A 19,865-nucleotide genomic window follows, 5' to 3' on the forward strand; every position below is an offset into this window, starting at 1 on the left:
CGGTATACGATTCTGTCTCCAAAACGTCATACCTGTCATTTGTCTCCGGCGACTTGATAACGCCAAATTTTTCCGCTTGAATTATAGCGTTACTTGTGCGGTACGGTTTCGGGTTTAATTGCAGTCGTGAAGGACGAGGAGAGGTGGGCTGTCAGGATAATTGACTTATTTTGGGAAAATTCCCCTGAATGTGTGAATATTTGATGTAAACGAACTCGGGAGGTTCGGTCCGTTTTGCAACGTAATGGCGAAATGGAGGATCTCAGGGGGCTTTGAACGGTAATGACATAACGACGTTAACTACAGTTTCCTTTTCGGGAAGAATTTCTAAAGAGTTTAATTATGGTGTGGCACAATAGTACGAACGGTATTGACATGACACTTTTTTTTGTCTTACATCACTTATTAGAACTGAAGTAAATTACTACGATTAAATCGGATTCAATCTAAAGGTATTTTAAAATTTAATAAAGAAATGTACTACGAACTAAGCGTTTACTTACATTGGTGTGTGAGAGCACTCTCATTACAAGCTGCGGTGTCCGAGTGGTTAAGGAGATGGACTTGAAATCCATTGGGTTCTGCCCGCACAGGTTCGAATCCTGTCCGCAGCGAACATCCCTTTTTATTTTTTTTTCAACAAAATATAAACCAGGAATTCATGTGGTTTTATTTATTTTAATATACATGAAATTACGCATTTGTTACAAGATTTCATAGATACTGAGTATAGAGTTGAAATAACTGCAAGAAGATGACTCGGATGGCTTTTTATTTAATTTTTATAAAAGCATAAATTCTGATTATGTTAAATCCACCCGTTACGATACAAATTTAGACAATTTCCGATTTAAATTAGACTTTATTGGAGCAACATTGGATATATTTTAGCTGTAACAAAGTTTTATAGATCTATTTATCTTCATTACAGACAACTAGTAGTAAAGAATAGTATTTAGATGGCTCATGTTTATTTTTAGGTCTCAAATTCTTAAAATGTTTTATTATACTGCTTGCAGAATCTGTAATTGTTTTTTTAAGTGGAGGAAATTTTAAAATTCACCTTGTTAAAAATTCAATTATTTATCAAGGGAAGAAGAAAATAGAGATAAAATGTTCTGTCCGCACGCCTTTATAATGGTTTTTACTAAAACTGAATATCTATCTAATCTAATTAAATTCAAAATTTGTTTCTACTTTTTCCATCAAAATTCGAAATTTTGTTAAAACTAGACCAAAATGTACGTCATTGTTAAATTACAAATCTGCAAATTAATTTCAATTTCTGATTTTGCGCAATAACTGTGCAACAAAAAAGTACACAGCAAATTAATTGAATCATTAAATTAGCTTTAATTATGCATCAAAAAATACAAAAGAAAATGAAAGTGCATTTTTGACTTCACGTGCAAGAATGAAGCAATTTGTTTCTAAATAGCAATTCTTACCCATTGATTTTATAAATAACAAAAAAATCACGGACTTTTTCTTTCTCACATTCACTAAGATTTAATTTTTCCCAGATTTACAGTAAAATCCACAAATTTGTGAAACACCTATTTTACTGCAATGTTTTTCTCAGAACGTTTATCATCCTTGTCGCTGATTGACAGTTACGTGGGTGAGCTCCAGAATTGTAGAAATTTCTAAGAAAAGGTCGGAAAATGTCAATTTGAGACAATAATCCTTTTGAATATTTTAGTGTCACCAAAATGGCAAAGTTTCATTTTAAAAATTTGTATTTAAGAAGACTTCCACCTTGCAATAAATGAATGGTTCTTAAGGACGTTTAATTATCGTATCTGTTTGGATCTTTGCCAAAGCCGAATTATAAAAATATTCGCGGGCTAGAAGGAATGGTATAATTCTGATGGAAAGGCGACGGAATGGCGACCGTACGTACAGTACGAATGGCAAATTGTGTGCGGGTGACGGAACGGCGACATGACAATGACGGAACGTATAGTACGAATCGCTTCGCTTCTTAGGAATTGTATTTTCACAGTTGCTCTTTAGAATGCCAGTTTCAGAATATTGGAGGAACCCTCACTCCCTCACATTGACCAGATCTAATCCCCACTGATTCTGGAACGAGTGTGTAAATGCAAAAACAAAAGAATTTTTTGTTAAAGACGCGAAAATATTCTGTTTATATCATACTAGCTCTTTCCTTGCGCCTTCGTCCGTCTGGAAATCGGGACCATGAATTAAAAGTTTTGTTAACAAGTAGGTACTCCACTGTCCACTTCAATTTGTGGAAGTACTTTTTATCCTTTTGGAGTCCCTTCGGCGTGGCATTTCTACAAATCACTTTATAGCAGATAGAAAGAGTGTATTCCTAATTTTTGGAAATTCCAGACCTAAGGGGGTGTAAAGGGATAAAATGTACACATTTTCACAAATTTCTAGAATATATAATCAGTTAACTTGGATAACTAAAAAAATTTCATAGTGTAACAAGTTATATCTATTAAATAAACTAAACTGTCTAATAACTAACTAACCAAGTTAGCCGCTTTACAGGATTAAAGTAAAGCAGTTTTAAGTGACTCCAGTAGAAATAAAATTGTTTGAACTTCCCTATCCTTTGTTTCTGTGTCACGGAAATAAATGATGAACGTTCTCCCTACTAAGGATTGAGATTCATTTAAAAAGAAGATTAATCTTGATAATTTATTTGTAAAACGAAATTTAGGTTTTGTTGGATATGATCAAATTTGTGAGAATTAATTAGAATTCAACGATTATTTTACAGAATTTATTTGACGTATTTTTTAAGAAAAATAAATCTTAATTAATCAATAAGAACAAAATGATTTTTTAGCTTTTTCTTTACTTTATATTTTTATTACCTCCGATTAACTTATCAAATGTTTTCATTCCGTTAATCTTAATTCCATATAATGCTGAGCGAAGCATTATGATTGTCTCTCCTTATCAATATTGATTTATTTATTGATTTTTTTATGGTAGTTTTCCACGTATTTCTTACAGGGTTAAATCGACATACATCAAAGTATTAAGACCCCAGGATCTTCAGACCATTTGTGATAATCATGTGTATTCAGTTTTGCACTATAAATCCGCAGAAACGCCATGTACAGTTTAAGCAGAAAAGTTGAGTACGCCACTGATATCGCGTTAGGAAGAATAGCAAGATTAAAAAGTTATAGAGTGCAAAGCAAAAAAGGTGCAAAAAGTGTTTGGGTTTTCATTCATAGTATTCTTACACGTTTTTACAGCTCTGTGTATTTAAAGAGTTTTTGGGTTATTCAAGTAAGGTTTTTAAAGCGTTTTTTGTTCGACACTGTCAGAATTTGAGAATTTTCTCCTGTGTGAACGGATTTTGATAAATGTCACAACTTGTCAAAACGAAACGTCAAGCTAATTTTAAAGATTTTAAGCGATTTGAAGCCTTTAAGGGGCTCGTCGTACAAAAAACGTTGTATTCAACCCGTTCGTGTGTCAATTGTGCTTTTTTGGCACTCGTGGGCTTTTAAAACGCTCGCTTCACTCCCGAGGTTATATTTACTAAATTTACTTCGTAGCTTCACTCGTTACCTTGACGTCTGACGTGAAACGGCTGATGTTGCTAATATAACAAAAGCTAAAAGTTACCAAAAACAGTTTAATATGTAATATGATTCATTATTAAACTGTTTTTGATATAATAATGAGCCCATTTGTAACGCAAAGTAGTAGTATATTATACACCAAGGTGGAGAAGTTTATGATTATAGCCAGAGCGCCAAGATTAGATCCCGAGGGATGTGATGTAAGGCGCGAAGGCTATAAGGGACTTCTTCCACCGTGGTTTATATGCTATTTTTTTCACAAGTAGATACGTTAAAACCCTTTCTGCTAATAACTATTAATTAAATTATTTTGTCTGATGCGACGATCCGAGTTCTCATTTTTCAACGGTTGCTATGAAAATCGAATATTTTTGTTGTAAATATGTAAAATTTTTAGCCAGCACAAAGTAATTACAATAATCGATGTTGACGTTCTTGGCAAGTGGCAAATGACATATTGACCATTTACAAGCTGATTAAGCTTGTACTAATAATAAAAAAAATTAGAATGAGTTGCACCTTTTTGATGATACAGATACAGATTTATCTTTAACAAAAATCGATATTCGTATTGATTTAAGGAAAGTTGTCGTTTCATACCACATTGTACTGTTAGGTATTATTTTTTTTTACATTTTACATTCAAATTAAATCACTTGGAACACTGGAGTGCTGAAGTTAATTATGTACATCCGAAGAAAAAGTTACAAATGATTCATCACGGGCATCATGTTTATTTCATGATTTCATTTCCTCTAGGATCACCAGAAATGAGTGACAATTATTGATAAGTCGAGTACGAACAACTTGATCGTTAACAACTTTGCAAATCTTAAAGTTTAGAAATCACAAATCACGTACTTAGTTAAGCAGATTAAGATCAGCTGGAACAAAGATAAAGCACAGTTTCTAGGAAAAACATTTATTTGTATCAAATGAACAAATTTCAAACTGAACCCCCAACGTAATATTTTTTGTACTTACGTATTTGAGCTATAGAGGGTTAGTCACGAAAGACTTCCGATGAAAATTTCGTTATATGCAACCGAAACTACAATTTCCAATGGTTTCTAGCTACTTAAATTTATAAAAAGTAATACTTAAATCAACGATTGCTGGCGCTTATTGTCTGTCATGTCAGTTTTCACATTTCTATTAATTTTTGCTCATAACCTCAATAAGGAGAAGGAGTCATGATTAATTTTATTCGCTAAGCTACTTGGATTGCTAACTTATTTCGAATTAAACAAAATATCTAAGTTCTAGGGGTTTCTTGTATTTTGGGTTGCATATAACGAAATTTTCATTGGAAGTCTCTCGTGAATAATACTGTATATTCCATTTCCTACTCATTTCAGACAGGTAATGACGTGCTTTACCGTACGCCGTGCAATAAAGTAAACAATAAAACAATGGAAACAATTTAAGAAAATCAACCATAATAATTGATATTTGACTCGTCATTTTTCATCTAAAAAATCAATCTTCTCTTCACAAACTTTCACAAGTTTATGCAGCGTCTACTTTTTATTATATTTGTGTTAAATTTTGTAGGTACTGCTTGAGGTGGCACCTGCTAAATTAAATTTATGAATATGAACAAAATGTCAACTGCATCTTTACGTTCAAAAATGCACAGGATACTCCAAACGAATAAGTTTTTTAAGGCAGGTTACTTGCTTGCAAACTGTTAGATGCTGTAAAAAGCGTTCATAAAAATGTGTGGTCAAGTTGCCTGGTGCTTTCTTTTGTTTCCGTTAACGTATAGTGCAGCTTTATCAGCTGTCAAACCGCAGATGTTAAACGTCTTTTATTATTCAACGAACAATTTGGTTCATTTTGCAAGAATATTTCTTTTTGATGATTTTTACCTTAAATTAACGATTTATGTTACATTAAAATGATGACCACAATCAGGTACCAATGTTTGTGATAGAAACGTCAAAACATATCAAAGGATTATAATATATAATTATACAAGGCGCGTGCAAAAGAGAGAGAATAGAATACCACAGCCCTCTTCACCACAATTTTTTTGAACGTTCGTTACCTTCTATACTAAATACGAACAAAATATAAGATGAGTAAGATGAGCTATTGGGTACTTACACACAATTAAATATCTAAGAGAAATAAGTATTTAAAATGAAATTATAATATTAATGGATTACAATAAATAAACATTGAATAATTTTCTCATCACAAGTACTTTTACGTACGAATATTTTAAACATTTTTTTGATTAAAATCTTCTAAACATCTTAGTTTCCGAAAAATTGTTAATCGAGATCATTTCTCGTCGTTATTTTAGGTGTAGGCACTCTATTATTATTATGAACAATGAACCTGGAGACATAAATTGTTTCTCTTCCATTTCTACGAGAAAGAAAGTGGTTTCCAGTAAAATTTTATTATCAACTTCACATACAATTACAATTTAAATTTAATAGTTATTTAATAAACTAGTTTGTTAATGAAGGCGATTAATAATCGAAACTGTTTAAAGCACGAACGAGTGTAATGAGTGAGTGCCTTTAATAGTTGAGATTATTAATTGCCCATTAACAAACGAGTTGATTACAAAATTTTTTCGTTGACCGCAAACTTTTTTTTTGTGACAAAATTTTAAATTAAAGCCAAATCAAAACCAATTTCATCTTTTTCGATAAAGATGAGTCCTTATAAAATACCTTCATCCTTTTTTTTGTCCTCAGGGTAGGCCAATTTTAAATTTTTCAACACTTTCTATTCACTTTTCCACAAAGAGTGTCAGAAGACGTCAACTCCATTCGCATTAAATTTCACGTAAAAATCACGGTTGCTAAGAAAACCTAGTTACCTTTGAAAAATATGACATGTGAATTATAACCAAAAAAGTCGACTTTTAAAAAAGTTAATTCGTAATTGTGCAGTTATGGAGCTATAAAATATAGAAAACCCTGCTGCACTACCTGCTGTAGTGTTAGTAAGTGCAAACAATGCATGTTCGAGGTTGTTTATACATCAAAATATCATCAAAACGTCAAAATCGCAAAAATCGTTGATTAATGAAAAATAGTGTATTAATGAGGGCCATTAATACACTATATTTTAGACGAAATAATTCATTAATATTGAAATTAACAAGCGGTCAACGGAAAAATATTTTAAATGATTGCTCATTGAAATTATGTTTTCAGTTATGTAGTTAAAAAAAACTAATTGTATTTAATTTATTACAATACTTTAAGAAATAATTGGGTTGTTGTATGGTACCCCAGTCCAGCACAGTATATGAGTTGTTTTTAATGGAAGTTTAAGTCGACGAATCAGGAAATCGTTCCTCGACCTCTTGTTAGATCGTTATAACATCCATAAATCCTCCTGAAATGCACCTCTTTGAATAAATTTGAAATAGTTAGAAAATTTTTCAGTCAACATTGAAGATTTAATTACTCGCACTCTCTTCTCCATAAAAACGTTTTAAAATGCAACCATAAACCTTAGAAAGCTGTTCGAAAGTTTTAATGTCCATTGTGTACACAGTTTAGTCGCGACTGCACTATTTACGACAACATTTATCGCTATTCCCACTGCCATCATTGCCATCGAAAAAAAAAACAACTAAACTCTGCGTAGAACCTTTCATAAAAAATCCCCAGTGATAAAAATTCACCCCCTGCGGCCGGATTATTGCACGGAAACACCGCCGCCTCACACTCAAGACGTCACAATCAACCCCGTGACGTCAAGACTGCAGGGGTGGATGGTCACGTGAGGCGCCGCCCCCGCAAACCTGCCGGTATTGAATTTGTCCTGTGGGAATGTTTGACGACGCCGCCGATTTATTCTTATTTATCGAAGGCGACGATTTTCCCGAGACAAACAGTTTAATTCGGGGCGAAAGGAAACGCGCTCGGTGGCGGCTTTGTTTCTCTTCGTGCGATGGTTTTTTCGGAAAGGTGATTGGGGGGCGGTGGCGGCGGTGGTGGGTTATCGTGCGATGTTGGCCAATGACCTGTGGGGTTGAGTTGTCTGTGTTTGTTACCCAGATATTAAAATCGATGGATGCACTGAAGACATCAAAGGGGTGGTATTTTTAGAGGGCCCGCGAATGGTGACAGTTTTGGAACACGCGTCAGGGGTTGTGGGATTTGTTGGGCGATCAGCACTGATGACTAATTCAATTTCAAATTACAATGAAGTAATTACCGTTTTTTGCTGCGACGCTCACAACGGAGATGTCCAACTAATAAATTACTTTTGAGGAAAGTTTCAAAACAAGGGATTCTTTCGTTTTTTTCCTACCTTTGAGAACTCAATTGGACAGAATTATTAATAGACTGCGTACTAAATTAGTAATGGCTCCAGAAGTTGGAATATGTAATTCAATTCGGAATCAAGTTTTACCGACGTTTCTGACGCTGACTTTGTTGTTTCTGAAGGTTCTGAAGTTACGTTCATAATTAATTTCACTTTGTTCTAATTGATTTCAATGTTGTTCAGTTTATTATTAAATATGTAGGATTTGTTGTTGACCACATTTATTTATTTATTCCCAAGAAGAAATATTAGTACGAATAAGATTTTCCTGGTTCATTTATTATTTATGTTTCAATATTTAATTAAATGAGTCACAGATCGTTCAAATATTGCAACCAACTTCTGTTTAGAAATTTCTTTAGAAAGGGATTTTGTAAACTTCACAGATCTTAAAGAAAGGATCGTCCTGTTTGGTTTTTATGTCCCAATAGTTACTTACGTAAATGTTTCTACAACATTTACAATAAATTTTAGGAAGTTTACAGGTCATAAAAATTCATTACAAAAAGTCACAGAGATGTTGAACGCCGAATAACAAATCTGAATATTTATCTAGACCAGATCCCATATATTGGGCGAGTGTGAACATGACTGTCATAGATCTACAAAAGTGACGTAAACTACCCAAAACTCTTAATCTACGTCCTTCCTTTGTGTTGAACCGACTAAAAATGAAAAATCATCCTTTTATTTATTACTTCTTACGCGTACTCGACGAATCTCGAGCTTTCCAGAGCTGGAAGAAAGCCAATAAGATGTTCATCTTAATAAAGCTTTAGGAACCGCTATTGCTCTTGTAAAATTATCGCTCCATTATGATCTTCATTGTGCGAGCGGTACAATGAAAAATTATCTGATCATCTGCCCCAATTTTATTGGAAACTTTCGTTCGATCGCTTCCTCATCTCGAGCAAAAAGCTCTTCTAATTAGTCCAGGAAGTTAGGAAAATTACGTAATAATGGTTCAATGAGCATTTTGATCAGACAGGTTAGGTTAAAATGTAAACTGTTGTGCGCAGTTTTGTCATTATGCTCAAAAAACACAAAAGAGTGCCAAACCCCAAATGTGCCTAAAGCTCGACCGACTGAGGATTTCTGGAATATATTGTCTAGGTAGGTTTACAGTTGTGGATGAGAAGCAAAAATGGAGAAAGAATAAGATTTTCGCATCGAGAAAAAAAAATTAAAGAAATTGAAGAAACTGTTACCCAAAATGTGATGCGTATGGTCAAGAAGCAAGTTAAGAAAAATTAAACAAGCGGGAACTTTTTCAATCTTAAAAAATGTAAGCTCTATGAAGGAAATGTAGTTATACAGGGTGATTCACGAGTCACAATGAGCCTAACGGGATCTGTGATGTAGCCAGCATGACATCTGATTATGTGGATTTAAAAAAATATATTAATTTTATAAAATATAGTCAACATGCCCGACATTACATTTGTCAAATTTAATCAAAATCATTGTGTGGAGTAATTGCTTAACTTAGCAAGAGAAATTGAATATGATTTAGGACTTTTCTTAAATTTAATGAATTTTGGTGAGAAGATATTGTTGCTGCATCGTTCCGAAAGCACAGAAAGAAGATTTTGAATTTCCATATGAATGTGTGCAATTAAAATGTTTAACTACTGCTTTAGGAAATGTAAAGAGTACGTGTTAAAGATTATAACGGAAAAATATTATTATTACTTTTCCCAATGTTGCTGTGGTACTATGGATGTTGTACATCTGCTATAAATCGTAGAGCCTAGGTAAAGAAATGTTTTTTGAATTATTATTTGCGAAACAGCATACAGATATTCACGAGAGGAGTACTTCTGAATTTTGATTTTGCCGCAACCAACAATACCAGTAACTACTAAATCAAATGTGTTATTTCTTATAAATTAGAAATCAAAGTACATACTCGTAAGTTGGATAGATTTGGCAGAAATGTCAGATTGGTAGATAACCTATATTTGATCAAAATTCAACAAATAAGTTAACAAATTAAGTTAATGTAAAAGATGTTCGAAGTATCTACCATCGGCTTGTAAACATCCGCAGAGGCGACAGAATTCTTTCCACGTTCTCCATAAATGAGGAGCATATCAGTCTTTTCGTTGTTATTTTAAAGACAACATTTTCGAATTGACAAAGATTTTTTGCTTTAACGTCAAAGAGACAGGACTAAGAGCGTCGTGGATTCAGATATAATTATTTTCAAAATTTGAAATCAAGATATGGTTGCAATGTGTATAATGGGTTGCGGCAAAAAGGAATTCAGAAATATCCCTCTCGTGAATAATCGTGTACATAGTCAACCAGAAGTTAAGCGATCTGACTTTGTTTTTACTAGAAGCTGAAATTTTAGACACTTTATATTTTAGGGATGTAATTAAAAGTTTTGCTTCATCAAAATGTCTCTAAAAGTGTAAATTAAATCAATTACTTAGTAATTAATATTTGTATACATAGCATTTCATCCCCTTATGTATATAATGCTTTTTTCACTTTATTGAAAAGTATACCTAAATTACATTTTTATTTTACCCTTAAAAGTTATTTTCTTTACATTAAGTAATTAAAAGGGGAGCTTTGATTAACACAGCCCTGGGGCGCTAAGAACCTATTTTCCGCCGCTGCTAAAGTGAGGATTCAAACATTAATAACTTTATTCATAATTCTGGTCTTGAAAAATGTGCAAACCTTACATAACGAGCATTTTATTATTAACCATATGTGTAAAAGAACAGCCAATCAGCTGATTGTTCCCAGTATCGACTAAGTTGTCGCGTGTACACTATGTTTTCTGGTGTAATTTTATCCCTCTCAGTTCTTCGATAGGAACCATTATCGAAATGTCAAAAACAGATCTAATAATATTTTTATGTTTAAAAATAACGTTTTAATACCGATATCTGTGTCACGTTAGCAATAGATATAAGGGTTGTATTGAGTGAAAAAATAGGAAATATGTACTATGCCGGCCAAAAAATTTTGGTCGTCATTGTCTGTCAATTCAAAAAAAAAATTTGTAATCCGTACTTTATTGTCAACATGATTACCGTCTTGATTATGAACGTAATTTTTTGGGTGGTTAATTTCAAAACTCAAAATTATTTTGTCATTTCTACTACACAGAATGTTTACCTCACGTTATCTATGTACGATTGCTCTAATTTTGTTTATTCATGTCGGATTTTTGGAATATCTGAGCTTCAAACAGTTTAAATTGATTGTCAAAATGACAAGAATCGAAAGCGGGGTTCCGATTCCTAAAGGTTTATTTACACTTTACTTGAATGTCAAGAAAGTGACGGCCAAAATTTTTTCGCCGCCATAGTACAGTATGAGTCAATTGTGTCTTATACTAATTCCAGCATTCACTAGATCTCTAATTTAAAACAAAAGAACACATTAATCCACGATTGCATTGCTTTGAGAATTGTCATCTTTCCCTTGACAGTTTTGGTAAAACTTGGTTATGAACTACAGGCTGGGCAACAATAACTGTTTCAGTTGGCAATAAAAAAATTTACATAAAATTTTCAAGACTGTGAATTGTACCTATTTCGGTTTGTTTTATTGACATTATTGACAGCTGGTATACATTTCAAATTTAAACGTCTTGGTTTTTGTAATCTTTATTAATAAAATGGTTTTCTCGTTGGAACATGACATAAAAGTCACCAAAAATCACCAGAATTTATTGCCAACTCAATCAGTACTTGTTGCTCACACGGTATTATGACTCAAACGATGAGAAAGTGGACATGTTTCTCATGTATAGGGTAAATTGACTATTTCTAGACGAGGACTTTACCTAAGTCGTAAAAATGCCATGATCGCTGCGGATCTGTATCTACAGAGATATCCAAATTGCAGGTATATTTTCATTTTTTATTTATTTACATTTTGTACGAAATGAGTTAGCCCTTATATTGTTGTAAGAGTTGGATCTGAATACACGAACAAGACAACAACGTATGTGGTTCTAGCAAGATGGGGCCCCACCCCATTTTCATAGGCGAAAGAGTCTACTAAACACCTGTACTTACGATTGAAGAACTCAAAGAATTCGCGATGAGTGTATGGCCATAACTCCAGAGACATTACGCCACTTTCAAAAGTCCTGTTTAAACAGGGTTGAAGCGTGTTGAATGCATGTTGAACAATTTTTAGATATTATAGTTAGTTTTCTTTTTACGTTGTCATTTTGCTGATTAAATACCATACATTGTCATTTTGACGTTTGTAGCCAAAAACCCAATTTTGATTCAACTTATTATTTAAATTAAACACAATGTCAAGTGGTAAATCGAATTAGTATTTTGGGTTGCATCTAAGAAAATTTCAGAAATACACCACAATTGACTCATACTGTATGTTATATTTATTTTAGTATGATTAGAAAAAAATGACTATGAATAAAATACCATCTCTTTTTTCATAATATATCTGATACATATTTTGTTCATTAATATACAACGTGTTTCACATAAGACTACGAGCCTGGCGAACTCAAAATGCATCACAATATTCAATTTTCATGAGTAACTAGGTATAATAAATAATATTTTAACAAATTGTTGTTTGAACATCCCTGAAGTTTTTAAATTTTCCCTTGTTCACACATTTGCAAAAGCTCCCCAGCGATTGTGTTATCTAGTTAGGGATGACCAAAACTACAATTTATAATTTTTAATGAATCTAGTTTCCATTGTCAAATGTATTTTATGTTGCGTTTAGACTTCGTCAGGCTCGAATTCTTGGTGAAACACTTTGCATATGGCAATATTTTACAATTTATTGTTTCGGTTGGAACAGGAATTATGTTCAAAGAACAAAGAACAAATTATTTCTGATAAGACTCCTCACAACTCAACATTTTCAAGTAGAAAGTTTTGTTTTGTTATATAAATATATTTTTTTTGTTGTGGAGATATTCACATAGATAGAGGTGAGAATATGAACTTACAACTGTCTCTTTACTTAGTTTTTGTACTCACTTCTGATAAGATAGCGACGTTGTATATCCTACTAGTATGTCATTTTAGGATAAATTAGCTGTCCATCAGTGAAAGTCCACCAGTGGAAATCGGTTCAATATTTAAGGCCATAAAGGGGCACTAATAAATAATAGTATGTTATACACCAAGGTAGAGAACAATGTAAGCGAGGCTTAGAAAATGTTTCTCTGCCGTGGTTTATATACAATTTTTTTCACTACTAGATACGTTAAAACTCTTTCTGATAATAATTATTAATCAAATTATTTTGTCTGATGCGACGATCCAAGTTCTCATTTTTCGACGGTTGCTATGAAAATCGTCTACGTTAACCAATGAAATCAACGAAAATCTTTCGTTGCTAAGTGATGGCTGTTCATTATTGACCTTGGTTATTAATGAAAATTATTATTAACCTAGGGAGAGAAATTCTACTTCTGGGGTCGGTTCGAGAGTCAATAATGACGCCTTCTGAGACTTGTAGTGAAATAGTATATTATACAGGGTGATGAAAAAAAAGTGCCCGTGCTTACCTGCACGTTATAAAGTATTTTTAACTAAACACGAATTCGAAATCCAAAATTAAATTTGTCCATTCTTCGCCAACATATAAGATTTCCTTTTTAGACAATAGAAATCTATATGATTAACCGTTTACTAATAATTTTATTGTTCAAGTATAGATTTTGGTTGAGTTGATAATGTTCTTAAGTAAAAATTGTAAAAAGTCTATCGGAACCAACGTTATTAAAGATGTTAGAGTACCATTTCTTGGGTCCAAAGAAAATTCGTCAATGTTACAACATTGCGAAGCTCCTAAGATACAGAAACATGTAATTTTTGAAATCGATAGCAACAATAATTCAATTTTTAATGTTAATGGTTTTGTCAAATTTAACCTGTCAATTTTTCAAAAAGTCTGAAAAAATGGCATACAATTTTAACGAATATGTAGACATGTTACTCTGCGTGGGTGCATCAAATGATAACGCATCTGAAGCAGCAAGAGTCTATGCAAGACTGTACCCTCAACGACGTCATCCAGATGCTAAGGTAATAAGAAGATTGATGCAGCGATTAAGAGAAAACGGCCAAATAATGCCTCTTTATGTAAATCGTGGAAGGCCTCGTGAAGTTCGATCACCAGCTTTGGAGGAAGCTATTTTGGAAGCAATTGAAAATGCACCAGGACGAAGTATACGAGGATTGGCGCGAGAGTTTCACGTAGACTATCGCACGGTACAAGGTATCCTGGCTGACGAACATTATCATCCTTATCACTATGTTAAAGTGCAAGCTCTTCGTCCAGGTGATTATCCCCTCAGAGTAGAATTTTGTGAATGGCTACTTGGACGTCACAGAATCGATCCTAGGTTTATTCAAGACTCAAGACGGCATTTTTAATCAACATAATAATCATATCTGGGCAACTGAAAATCCTTTCGCTGTGCATCCTCGTGCACATCAGCACCGCTTCGGAATTAATTTGTGGGCTGGGGTCATTGATAATAACCTCGTAGGACCTTTTACGCTATCTGCCAGAGTGAATACAGAAAATTTTCTACAATTTTTACAAAATGACTTTCAAGTTTTGCTTGAAGATTTGCCCCTTGCAATTTTGAGGCAAATGTTGCTACAAATGGATGGTGCCCCTCCACATTTTGGTAGGATAGTACGGGATTGGTGTGACGAGACTTATCCAAATAGATGGATTGGTAGAGGTGGCGCGATTGCTTGCCCCCCCCCCGGTCACCTGACCTTAATCCTTGTGATTTCTTCCTCTGGGGTCACCTCCAAAATTTTCTATATGCTGCGCCGATTGCTAACTTAGAGGAATTAACAGAAAGAATCAACGCAGCAGTTAATATCATAAATGTTCCTATGCTTCAAAGGGTTCAAGAGAACATTGTTCGAAGAGCAGCATTGTGCATTGAAGTTGGTTGGAGAAATTTCGAACAGCTATTATAAGATTTAATTGAAACATTTAACTTTTTGTTCAATTTATTGTAAATTAAAATTTTGTTTCATATCCACATGACAGCTTTATTTTTCTGCAGGTGACAGAATCTGTCATCAGCATTGGTTTCTTAGATACGGCGAAGTACGTGAATATAATATTTTTTAGAAAAAAAAAGTGCAATATTGCCAATTTGTACTGTTAGGAGAGTTGTTTAATTTTTAAAAGAATGTTTTTAGACCATTTTTGTGTTGATTTTCACAATACTTCGACAGAAAAGGATATTTAAGTTTCAGTCGTGGGCACTTTTTTTTCATCACCCTGTATACCAAGGTGGAGAAGTTCATGATTATAGCCAGAGCGCCAAGATTAGAGCCCGAGGCGCGCCGAGGGTTGTAAGGCGCGAAGGCTATAAGGGACTTCTCCACCGTGGTTTATATACTATTTTTTCACTACTAGATACGTTAAAATACTTTCTGATAATAATTATTAATCAAATTATTTTGTCGGATGCGACGGGTCCGAGTTGTCATTTCTTGACAGATGGTATGAAAATCGTCTACGTTAACCAATGAAATAGACGACAATCTTTCGTTGCTAGGTGACGGTTGTTCCATTATTCACCGCTGGTTAATAATGAAAAATTATTCACCTGTCACTGGGCCAACGTAGAAAAACCAAACTTCTCAGTGTTCTATGACAACCAATAACGCTAGACTTTATTACTAGTAGTGAAAAAAATATAATATAGTTTTAGAATTTAGTAAATGGAGTTTAAAACAATTTTGAGAAGCAACTGTGCGAGTATGAAACACAATGCAGCAGCATGTCAAAACATTTGATAAGATTATTGGTTTAATGGCCCTGGTACTCCGATAAACACATTTCCTTGTGTGTTTTTCGTGTTTAGTGCACTTTAGCTATTGAAAAAATGCATTGCTCACAATAAACATGGTTACCTTCGAACGTTGTGTGCTATCAGATACTTAAAAGTACAAATATGTTTAGTGAGGTTACATGATTTAAAATATACAGGGAGACATAACTAGTGAGAGAGAAAGAAGTACATATATCAATTATGTCGTGTTTGATAGCTTATAGTAAATAGTACCAAGTTACTATAAAAGGCAGTGATATTTTTTCATATGTTGGTAATGAAAATGTTGGTCATTGATGACAGTTCCTTGTCCGACAACAAACATAGGCGTACGCGTTTAGAAGGGGCGCGTGAAAAAAGTAAATTTATTGAATTAATTGGAAAAAGAAAAAAAACTGTAGATATATTTACCTAGCGAACATAGAAAAGTGAATAATTAGAGAAAATGTTCGAAAGATGCCAACCTCGCTGCAAATAACACTGACTTCTTTTATTTAAATTATGTATTTAAAAGTTTAACTATATGTTGTTCACGTTGAGTTGACAATTTCAAGGTCAAATAATGTTATTTTTTGGCTCTGTAATTATGTTTTGTAAATAGTGACATGCAGGTAAACACCGTTCACGTTGGATTAAGCATTGCTAAATCGCATTATGTTGGTTAGCTGCATGTCACTATTTACAAAACATAATTACAGAGCCAAAAAATTAAATAATTTGACCTTGAAATGTTCAACTCAACGTGAACAAGGTTTAGTATTTCAGGTTCTACATTATTTGCTACGGCATCTTCAATTGCTTGTTGCAGTTCTTGTAAATTGTCACTCGGGCGTCTAAATATGTAATATTTTTTAAAGAGGGAACAAAAAGAAATCAAGACGAGGCAAGTCAGGTGATCGGTTTGGCCACAATTCTATACTTACCAATCAACTTGAAAAGAAAGCGATAATATTGTCCAACTATTATATCGAGAACATAAGTACATAACATTTTTGGTTTACAATACAAAAATTTCCGATAATAATGCGGAATCTGGAAAAGTGCCCCGAATGCTTGCGGCGTTTCCACGTTGAATAGCAAGGGAAATCCTCTCGAAAAGGAATTTCTTTGATTTTGAATCGCCTGATTCCGCAATAAGTCGCTCTCCGATGACATTAATGAAATCGATGGCTTCTTTGCACCAAGGGCCTGAGGTTTCAAAGGCTAAACCTTTAAATATGTAATTTGACGAAATAATTGAACTATATTTGCTATTTGAAAAGTGTTATTATAAATAATAATTAATTATTATTGTTGTTCGTGTTGTGAGAGAAGTAGATGAATTTTGTTGATTTATAATTATATTACATATTTATAATTTTTGGTTCAACAAAGTCTTCTTTGGTATCTGTGAGCGTTAACGGTCTCATTAAAAAAGAGGCTAATAATTCGCCGTTGGCGCAATGTAATCCAAACATCAGTTTTAATAGAATGCAATAACACCTGAATAACGTTGTGAGGATTACATGTTGACCTACAACATCTACAATTTTGTGAAATTACGAAAGCTAATGGCAAAATTGGATTTATGGAAGAAAAAGTAGGAATTGTTGAACATAGGAAAATTTATAAAAATTAAAGATTTCTTTAGGATTTCTTTGGGCATTCATAAGAAAGAATGAACGGAGGAATGAAGGAAGTTAATTTTGGAGAGGAAGAAAAGGATAATTGTTAGTTAAGATTAACCTATTTGTTAGGATAGATGACGCACGGAAATGTGTGAACTTCGTTGAACAATTTGGTTAACATTTTCCACAACATCTGGCGTAGCCACTGGAGCACGTCCAACAGACGTGTCTATAGCTACACTGCCAATATTTAAAAACTGTTTAACAATTCTTCTACAATACCGTGAAAAAACACAATACTCCACTTCCTTCTCTTCTGGAGAGAAAGCAAGAAACTCATGACATACCGATTGTCGTGAATATTCCGAACAACTATTTTCATTAATAAAACCCCTTCGGAAATAAACTACTGTAACAAATATGTTGTGTTCAATAATGAAAAGAAATTTTCGAACAGTTTATTATTTTAAAAAAGTAATTAACAACAATTATCGAAATGGCATTTGAATACGCCACTGTACCTATTTAACATCAGCTTTCATATTTCAAAAGTATTACCAACCTACGAAAAATTGTCATAAGATTTTATACTCATCTGGTAGGTACAGTGGCGAGCAAAAAAAGTGAAACATCAAATTCAAAGTGAGGTTAGTATTGGTGAGTTCACGCCAAACGTCATGATAATGACTTTGATGTTTCACTTTTTTTGCTCGCAATAGTACCTAAATACATATAAACTATTTCCAAATCAAAAATCCACCAACAGTGCATTCTACCCCGAAAATACAATCGACAACGTCGCCAATTTTTGTTTTTAAGTGTCTCTGCAAGTGTCAGAAAAACGTGGGGTTATGAAATAAAACTGTTGACAGTCGTTTTGGTCGTAGTTCATCGTGTTTTTTAAATTCTTCGAAGCATTTAATGAGCGATCGCTTTAAGTTAGCTGTTAAAGGATTCCTTGTTTTTCGAGGCATTTTTATAATTTGATATTTGTGACAAACTGAAGGTCAAATTTTGGCGGAGGATTGGACCAACCCAAAAAAATTAAACCTATTCTTATAGGGATTTCTTTTTTTCTGCCAACATAATTCAACAGGTGGTGGATTTTTGATTTTGAAACAGATTATAGATTATATATATTTTTTTAATTTTAGTTTGTTTATCTTCTGTGTTTTCCTACACATAATCATTTTTTATACACTGAAATACAAACACAGGTGTTGCGTAAAGAGTGACATTTGTTTTTCTGAAGTGACTACCTGATTAGATAATTCACAAAGTAAAAATGTAGAAGCAATTAATTTTGAAAAAAATCGATTAACTGATAGATGACATAAAAATTATAACCGTTTACCGTTTTGCAGTCTCATAAAAGTTTTTGATTGATAACATTCATACAAACAAGTAAAAGTTTTTAAAATAAAATGTACCACGTCGCTTCTTAACAAAACTCTATTACGCGATATGTCACAAATCAAATTTCTCTTTTATGGGGTGACCCAGTAGTTTGAAAATCTAAAAGTTTACATGCACGATTGTCTGATTGTGGAATAGTTCAAAATTAGTACTTTCTCCACAATAAAGAGAGCTCACAAACAGTGAGAGCGTTTCATATTTTTAATAATATGACACGTTCAAGAATTTATTGTCGACAGAGTTTGGAATGTAATATATGCCATGTCATGTTACGTTTTGGACATACTCACATTTTGTGATAACGATAACAATCATGACGGTACTAATTAGTGATTTTTTTATTATCAAATGACGTAGTGATTTGATCTGAAGTACAAAAAAAATGAGTCAAGATGTGCGTTTGCTCTATTTTTTTTTATGAATCAACTGATATAAATCTTGTCTTCAATGAATGTGTCACAAAACAAGCAAATTCTGACTAAATGTGTAAAATGTGTACATTACAAATGCTTCCTTGTAATTATTACAATAAGATTTTATGATAGTAGAAAACATACATGTATGTATAGGGTATTTCACGAGTAATAACGAGCCCGATGGAATTGAAAATGCAACCGACAATACATTTGCAAAGTTGACGTGACAAAATAGGTACTAATATACATACAGGGGTATTCACGAGTAATAATGAGCGTAAAAACGTCCCGACACAACCAAATAAACATATTTCTCAAACGACTAGATATCAATTGATCTTTTTATTTTTAAATGAATCCAAGACTGCTTTTATTAAGACAATTTCCAGTTCAAAGTTGGTAGAACTGACTAATTTGTATAGTAGGTTGCCTCGTTGAAAATTGGGGGGCGAAAGAAAAAGTAACTCGTGACGTAAAATCAACCCAAAAATTTTGAGTGTTCGAATAGAAACCAAGGTTTATAAGCTCCGTGGGGTTTATTGGGTGGTTTTTTGGGTTTTATTCTAATGAGGGAACACCTAATGCGTGATCGACAGACTCTGAAAATGTATAACCGGTTGCGTTTGTAAGGCCCATTATTATTCGTGAATAACTCTGTATGTATAGGATCATTATAAATAAGTGTCCCATCGCAGTAGGCGTCGGTGACGTAGTTGAATGT

The 19,865-nt window shown here is 33.4% G+C and overlaps 1 protein-coding gene and 1 non-coding gene across 4 annotated transcripts in view; both read left to right on the forward strand.

Moving 5' to 3' along the window:
• LOC138137979 (uncharacterized) overlaps nucleotides 1–19,865 on the forward strand; it is a 106,385-nt gene that overhangs the window by 20,134 nt on the left and 66,386 nt on the right. The window contains exon 1 of one of the 3 annotated variants that reach the window (XM_069057610.1): nucleotides 71–279. The exons of the other annotated variants lie outside the window; for them this stretch is intronic. The gene's annotated coding sequence lies outside the window, so the exon portion shown is untranslated. Of the gene's footprint in view, nucleotides 1–70; nucleotides 280–19,865 lie in introns of those variants that run through there. 3 annotated transcript variants of the gene reach the window in all.
• Nucleotides 533–614, forward strand: TRNAS-UGA (transfer RNA serine (anticodon UGA)). Its single transcript has one exon. It is a non-coding gene; the product is annotated as a tRNA-Ser (tRNA).

This window comes from Tenebrio molitor, chromosome 9, assembly GCF_963966145.1.
Source record: "Tenebrio molitor chromosome 9, icTenMoli1.1, whole genome shotgun sequence".
NCBI lineage: Eukaryota > Metazoa > Arthropoda > Insecta > Coleoptera > Tenebrionidae > Tenebrio > Tenebrio molitor.